A 7,867-nucleotide genomic window follows, 5' to 3' on the forward strand; every position below is an offset into this window, starting at 1 on the left:
AAGAAATGTATGAAATATATGCATTCACTACTGTAAGTCGCTCTGGATAAGAGCGTCTGCTAAATGACTGAAATGTAAAAATTTAAATGTATCACTAGCCACTTTAAACAATGCCACTTTATATAATGTTTTCATACCCTACATTACTCATCTCATATGTCTATACTGTACTCTATACCATCTACTGCATCTTGATGTAATGTATCACTAGCCACTTTAAACAACGCCACTTCATATAATGTTTTCATACCCTACATTACTCATCTCATATGTATACACTGTACTCTATACCATCTACTGCATCTTGCCTATGCCGTTCGGCCATCACTCATTCATATATTTATATGTACATATTCGTATTCATTCCTTTACACTTGTGTGTATATAAGGTAGTTGTTGTGAAATTGTTAGGTTAGATTACTTGTTAGATATTACTGCACGGTCGGAACTAGAAGCACAAGCATTTCGCTACACTCGCGTTAACACCTGCTAACCATGTGTTATTCTTGTTGGTGTGTTGGAATTCTAAATAAATCCCAGACAGTGTCACCAGTAAAGCACCCCCACACCATAACACCTCCTCCTTCATGCTTCACGGTTGGAAGCATCTCACAAAGACACAGCGGTTGGAACCAAAAATCTCCAACCATAACACCTCCTCCTTCATGCTTCACGGTTGGAAGCATCTCACAAAGACACAGCGGTTGGAACCAAAAATCTCCAATTTGGACTCCAGACCAAAGAACACATTTCCAACGGTCTAATGTCCATTGCTTGCGCTTCTTGTCCCAAGCAAATGTCTTCTTCTTATTGGAGTCCTTTAGTAGTGGTTTCTTTTCAGCAATTTGACCATGAAGGTCTTTATTTTCTCCTCTGAACAGTTGATGTTGAGATGTGTCTGTTACTTAAACTTTGTGAAGCATTTATTTGGGCTGCAATTTCTGAGGCTGGTAACTCTAATGAACTTATCCTCTGCAGCGGAGGTAACTCTGGGTCTTCCTTTCCTGTGGCGGTCCTCATGAGAGCCAGTTTCATCATAGCGCTTGATGGTTTTGGTGACTGCACTTGAAGAAACTTACAAAGTTCTTGAAGTTTTCCAGATTGACTGACCTTCATGTCTTAAAGTAATGACGGACTGTTGTTTCTCTTTGCTTATTTGAGCTGTTCTTGCCATAATATGGACTTGGACTTTTACCAAATAGGGCTATCTTCTGTATACCAACCCTAACTTGTCACAACACAACTGATTGGCTCAACCATTAAGAAGGAAAGAAATTCCACAAATTAACTTTTAACAAGGCACACCTGTTAATTGAAATGCATTCCCGGTGACTACCTCATGAAGCTGGTTGAGAGAATGCCAAGAGTGTGCAAAGCTTTGATCAAGGCAAAGGGTGGCTACTTTGTTTAACACTTTCTTGGTTACTACATGATTCCATATGTGTTATTTCATAGTTTTGATGTCTTAACTGTTATTCTACAATGTAGAAAATAGTAAAAAATTCAAAAAACTGGATTTTGTAGGTGTGTCCAATCTTTTGACTGGTACTGCATATCTCCATTTTTTAAATGTTTTATCTAAGTAAGCTTTGTTGTACAAGAAGCTATCATTATTATTGAATGTGCATAATGCATGGTTCTACTTACATTTTTAACAAAAAAGGGCATTTTCATAAACACAATTAAAAGCCAGATCAGTGATTATTGCAAATAAAGCAGGTTCAACTATTTTGATGAAATCATTTGAATATTAGTGGGTCTGATTGTTGTTGAAGGCTTATATTTATCCTAGGTAAAACTAAGTCCTGAATTCATTAGATTATTTCAGATTTTAAAAAATGCAGTGTATTTAACCTTTAACTGTAGCAGGCGTTAGGCTATAGGCTTCCCTGTGGCTCAGTTGGTAGAGCATGGTGTTTGCAACGCCAGCATGGTGTGTGCAACGTCAGGGTTGTGGGTTTGATTTCCACGGGGGTCCAGTACAAAAAAATGCATGAAATGAAATGTGTGCTAAATGACTAAGATGTAAATGTATAGAAAATTAACACAGGTCACATCAACAATCTCTCAAGCCCACGTGCTAAAGATTAGCCCACGTGCTAGTGAGTAGCCAGCTAATCTTTATATTTCAAGTTTAGCCAGCTTGGACCTATTTGCTAGCTAACAAGGTAGAACAGTTGAGCCAGTTTGGACCTATTTGCTAGCTAACAAGGTAGAACAGTTTAGCCAGCTTGGACCTATTTGCTAGCTAACAAGGTAGAACAGTTGAGCCAGCTTGGACCTATTTGCTAGCTAACAAGGTAGAACAGTTGAACCAGCTTGGACCTATTTGCTAGCTAACAAGGTAGAAGAGTTTAGCCAGCTTGGACCTATTTGCTAGTAACAAGGTAGGAGAGTTTAGCCAGCTTGGACCTATTTGCTAGCTAACAAGGTAGACCAGTTTAGCCAGCTTGGACCTATTTGCTAGCTAACAAGGTATAACAGTTGAATAGTAATGAACACCAATGGTGCACACGACAAACTGAACATCCATTTTCCAGAATCAATGTTCATTAAAGCTGTTGTTTTAGTAGTGTCTGCCCTGCAATATGAGTAGGGGAGACATATTGTATTGTTAGAAAAGTTCACTTGTCTATTACAGTAAAATAATGTCTCAATGTGTTTGTGTCCATATGACCGATTCTGTTGGACCAAACCTCAACAGCAAATAGAGAGTTGAAACCACTCCTCAGAGGATGAGGTTGGTGTGAGAGAGGGAGAGGGGCTTGGTGTGAGAGGTAGGGGAGGGGCTTGGTGTGAGAGAGGGAGAGGGGCTTGGTGTGTGAGGCAGGGGGAGGGGCTTGGTGTGAGGCAGGGAGGGCTTGGTGAGAGGTAGGGGAGGGGCTTGGTGTGAGAGATAGGGGAGGGGCTTGGCGTGAGAGGACTGAGAGGGGAGGGGCTTGGTGTGAAAGGCAGGGGGAGGGGCTTGGCGTGAGAGGTAGGGGAGGGGCTTGGTGTGAGAGGTAGGGGAGGGGCTTGGTAGAGGTAGGGGGAGGGGCTTGGTGTGAGAGGTAGGGGGAGGGGCTTGGTGTGAGAGGTAGGGGAGGGGCTTGGTGTGAGAGGCAGGGGAGGGGCTTGGTGTGAGAGGCAGGGGAGGGGCTTGGTCTGAGAGGCAGGGGAGGGGCTTGGTGTGAGAGGCAGGGGAGGGGCTTGGTGTGAGAGGCAGGGGGAGGGGCTTGGTCTGAGAGGCAGGGGAGGGGCTTGGTGTGAGAGGCAAGGGGATTGGCTTGGCGTGAGAGGTAGGGGAGGGGCTTGGTGTGAGAGAGAGGGGGAGGGGCTTGGCGTGAGAGGCGTTGGGAGGGGCTTGGTGTGAGAGGCAGGGGGAGGGGCTTGGTGTGAGAGGCAGGGGGAGGGGCTTGGTGTGTGTAAACCATAGAGGAAGAGGCAAAGATAAAATGTGTCCAAAATAAGGCCAATGCGTTTCTCTGGGTTTATTTTGGACCTCAGCTTGTCGCCTGCCTTCCTGCCTTTGGGACGACTCCTATTGTTATGGAGGAGACATGCATCTCGTCATTATATACAGATCTCTGGTGTAAATGGGAAAATGCACACAGCACGGAGGAGCGAAGGAGACGAGACCAAAAATACAAACACGAGAACATAAAAACTCTAATTAAACCTAGATTCATAAAAACATCAAATTTGAATTCATCGACTTAATTTGATAGATATTGACCAGCCATAGCTCAACAGTTTGCCGTGTGTATCTAGAATGTTCCACCACGCCAAGGACATCCAGCCAACTTGACACAACTGTGGGAAGCATTAGAGTCAACATGGGCCAGCATCCCTGTTGAATGCTTTCGAACACCTTGTAGAGTCCCATGCCCCGACCTGTTCTGAGGGCAAAAAGGAGGTGCAACTCTATATTAGGAAGGTGTTCCTAATGTTTTGTACTCTCAGTGTATATCTGTACTAGCCACGCAGTGAAGCAGAACAGAAACAATAAAACAGTCAGTCACTAGAAGACCAGGACAGTGGATCAGCTCTCTGCTCTGCCAGGTGAGGTGGTCACCAATCGGCTGGTCGACTGGTCCATCTCCAAGGCATTCCTAGTCGATCACCAAACGATAAAGCCTTGTGTTCCTATTGTTTGTATTCGTTGCGCGCTGTTTTGTCGGTAGGTGGACTCGATTCAGGCAAAGTGATCCCATTTTGAACCATTTTGTGTGTGTGAAGGTAGAACTCCGGCCTAGAGAGCAAATCAAGTGCACCTATAGGCCTACCATAGGTCTACCGCTGGCCAATCAGATAGAACAGATTATCAAATCAAATCAAATTTATTTATATAGCCCTTCTTACATCAGCTGATATCTCAAAGTGCTGTACAGAAACCCAGCCTAAAACCCCAAACAGCAAGCAATGCAGGTGTAGAAGCACGGTGGCTAGGAAAAACTCCCTAGAAAGGCCAAAACCTAGGAAGAAACCTAGAGAGGAACCAGGCTATGAGGGGTGGCCAGTCCTCTTCTGGCTGTGCCGGGTGGAGATTATAACAGCACATGGCCAAGATGTTCAAATGTTCATAAATGACCAGCATGGTCAAATAATAATAATCATAGTAGTTGTCGAGGGTGCAACAAGTCAGCAACTCAAGAGTAAGTGTCAGTTGGCTTTTTCATAGCCGATCTTTGAGAGTATCTCTACCGCTCCTGCTGTCTCTAGAGAGTTGAAAACAGCAGGTCTGGGACAGGTAGCAGGTCCAGTGAACAGGTCAGGGTTCCAGCAGGTCTGGGACAGCAGTTCTGGGACAGGTAGCACGTCCCGTGAACAGGTCAGGGTTCCATAGCCGCAGGCAGAACAGTTTAAACTGGAGCAGCAGCACGGCCAGGTGGACTGGGGACAGCAAGGAGTCATCATGCCAGGTAGTCCTGAGGCATGGTCCTACATCTCAGATACTCCAAGAGAGAGAAAGAAAGAAAGAGAGAAAGAGAGAGAGAATTAGAGAGAGCATATTTAAATTCATGCAGGACACCGGATAAGACAAGAGAAATACTCCAGATGTAACAGACTGACCCTAGCTCCTCGACACATAAACTACTGTAGCATAAATACTGGAGGCTGAGACAGGAGGGGTCAGGAGACACTGTGGCCCCATCCAATGAAACCCCCAGACAGGGCCAAACAGGCAGGATATAACCCCACCCACTTTGCCAAAGCACAGCCCCTACACCACTAGAGGGATGTCTCCAACCACCAACTTACCATCCTGAGACAAGGCCGAGTATAGCCCACAAAGATCTCCGCCACGGCACAACCCAAGGGGGGGCGCCAACCCAGACAGTAAGACCACGTCAGCGACTCAACCCACTCAAGTGACGCACCCCCCCCCCCAGGGACGGCATGGAAGAACACCAGTACGCCAGTGACTCAGCCCCTGTAATAGGGTTAGAGGTAGAGAATCCCAGTGGAGAGAGGGGAACCGGCCAGGCAGAGACAGCAAGGGCGGTTCGTTGCTCCGGCCTTTCCGTTCACCTTCACACTCCTGGGCCAGATTACACTCAATCATATGACCTACTGAAGAGATGAGTCTTCAGTAAAGACTTAAAGGTTGAGACTGAGTCTGCGTCTCTCACATGGGTAGGCAGACCATTCCATACAAATTGAGCTCTATAGGAGAAAGCCCTGCCTCCAGCTGTTTGCTTAGAAATTCTAGGGACAATTAGGAGGCCTGCGTCTTGTGACCGTAGCGTACGTGTAGGTATGTACGGCAGGACCAAATCGGAAAGATAGGTAGGAGCAAGCCCATGTAATGCTTTGTAGGTTAGCAGTAAAACCTTGAAATCAGCCCTTGCCTTAACAGGAAGCCAGTGTAGAGAGGCTAGCACTGGAGTAATATGATATTTTTTTTGGTTCTAGTCAGGATTCTAGCAGCTGTATTTAGCACTAACTGAAGTTTATTTAGTGCTTTATCCGGGTAGCCGGAAAGTAGAGCATTGCAGTAGTCCAACCTAGAAGTAACAAAAGCATGGATACATTTTTCTGCATCATTTTTGGACAGAAAGTTTCTGATTTTTGCAATGTTAAGTAGATGGAAAAAAGCTGTCCTTGAAACAGTCTTGATATGTTCTTCAAAAGAGAGATCAGGGTCCAGAGTAACGCCGAGGTCCTTCACAGTTTTATTTGAGACGACTGTACAACCATCCAGATTAATTGTCAGATCCAACAGAAGATCTCTTTGTTTCTTGGGACCTAGAACAAGCATCTCTGTTTTGTCCGAGTTTAAAAGTAGAAAGTTTGCAGCCATCCACTTCCTTATGTCTGAAACACAGGCTTCTAGCGAGGGCAATTTTGGGGCTTCACCATGTTTCATTGAAATGTACAGCTGTGTGTCATCCGCATAGCAGTGAAATGTAACATTATGTTTTCGAATGACATCCCCAAGAGGTAAAATATATAGTGAAAACAATAGTGGTCCTAAAACAGAACCTTGAGGAACACCGAAATTTACAGTTGATTTGTCAGTGGACAAACCATTCACAGAGACAAACTGATATCTTTCTGACAGATAAGAGCTAAACCAGGCCAGAACTTGTCCATGTTGACCAATTTGGGTTTCCAATCTCTCCAAAAGAATGTGGTGATCGATGGTATCAAAAGCAGCACTGAGATCTAGATTACCATGTCTGCACGATTTCCCCGAGACATACAGTGTAAAAAGAAGCCTTGAAAGCACAGCAAAGTTGATAATGTGAGATTTCAAATCTTTTAAATCCATGACTAAAGGGATAATCAACGAATACAGCAAAAAACTGCTGTTTTTATGAGTAAGTTGTTTGTTGTTTTGTAATGTCACTTTGTTCAACTTTGTTTTATAAGCCATAAAATGTCAACTTACTTCCACTCACGCTACAACCATCAATGCAGCTGTAATGAATGGGTACAACCAGCACTGCAGCTGTAATGAATGGATACAACCAGCACTGCAGCTGTAATGAATGGATACAACCATCACTGCAGCTGTAATGAATGACTACAACCATCACTGCAGCTGTAATGAATGGATACAACCAGCACTGCAGCTGTAATAAATTCAAATCAAATGTATTCATATAGCCCTTCTTACATCAGCTGATATCACAAAGTTCTGTACAGAAACCCATCCTAAAACCCCAAACAGCAAGCAATGCAGGTGTAGAAGCACGGTGGCTAGGAAAAACTCCCTAGAAAGGCCAAAACCTAGGAAGAAACCTAGAGAGGAACCAGGCTATGAGGGGTGGCCAGTCCTCTTATGGCTGTGCCGGGTGGAGATTATAACAGCACATGGCCTAGATGTTCAAATGTTCATAAATGACCAGCATTGTCAAATAATAATAATCATAGTAGTTGTCGAGGGTGCAACAAGTCAGTAACACAAGAGTAAGTGTCAGTTGGCTTTTTCATAGGCGATCTTTGAGAGTATCTCTACCGCTCCTGCTGTCTCTAGAGAGTTGAAAACAGCAGGTCTGGGACAGGTAGCACGTCCGGTGAACAGGTCAGGGTTCCATAGCTGCAGGCAGAACAGTTGGAACTGGAGCAGCAGCACGGCCAGGTGAACTGGGGACAGCAAGGAGTCATCAAGCCAGGTAGTCCTGAGGCATGGTCCTATGGCTCAGGTCCTCCGAGAGAGAGAAAGAAAGAAAGAGAAAGAGAGAATTAGAGAGAGCATATTTAAATTCACACAGGACACCGGAAAAGACAAGAGAAATACTCCAGATGTGACAGACTGACCCTAGCCCCCCGACACATAAACTACTGCAGCATAAATACTGGAGGCTGAGACAGGAGGGGTCAGGAGACACTGAATGACTACAATGAATGACTACAACATCACTGCAGCTGTAATGAATGG

The sequence above is a fragment of the Salmo salar genome, chromosome ssa15 (assembly GCF_905237065.1).
Source record: "Salmo salar chromosome ssa15, Ssal_v3.1, whole genome shotgun sequence".
In the NCBI taxonomy this organism is placed as follows: Eukaryota; Metazoa; Chordata; class Actinopteri; order Salmoniformes; family Salmonidae; genus Salmo; species Salmo salar.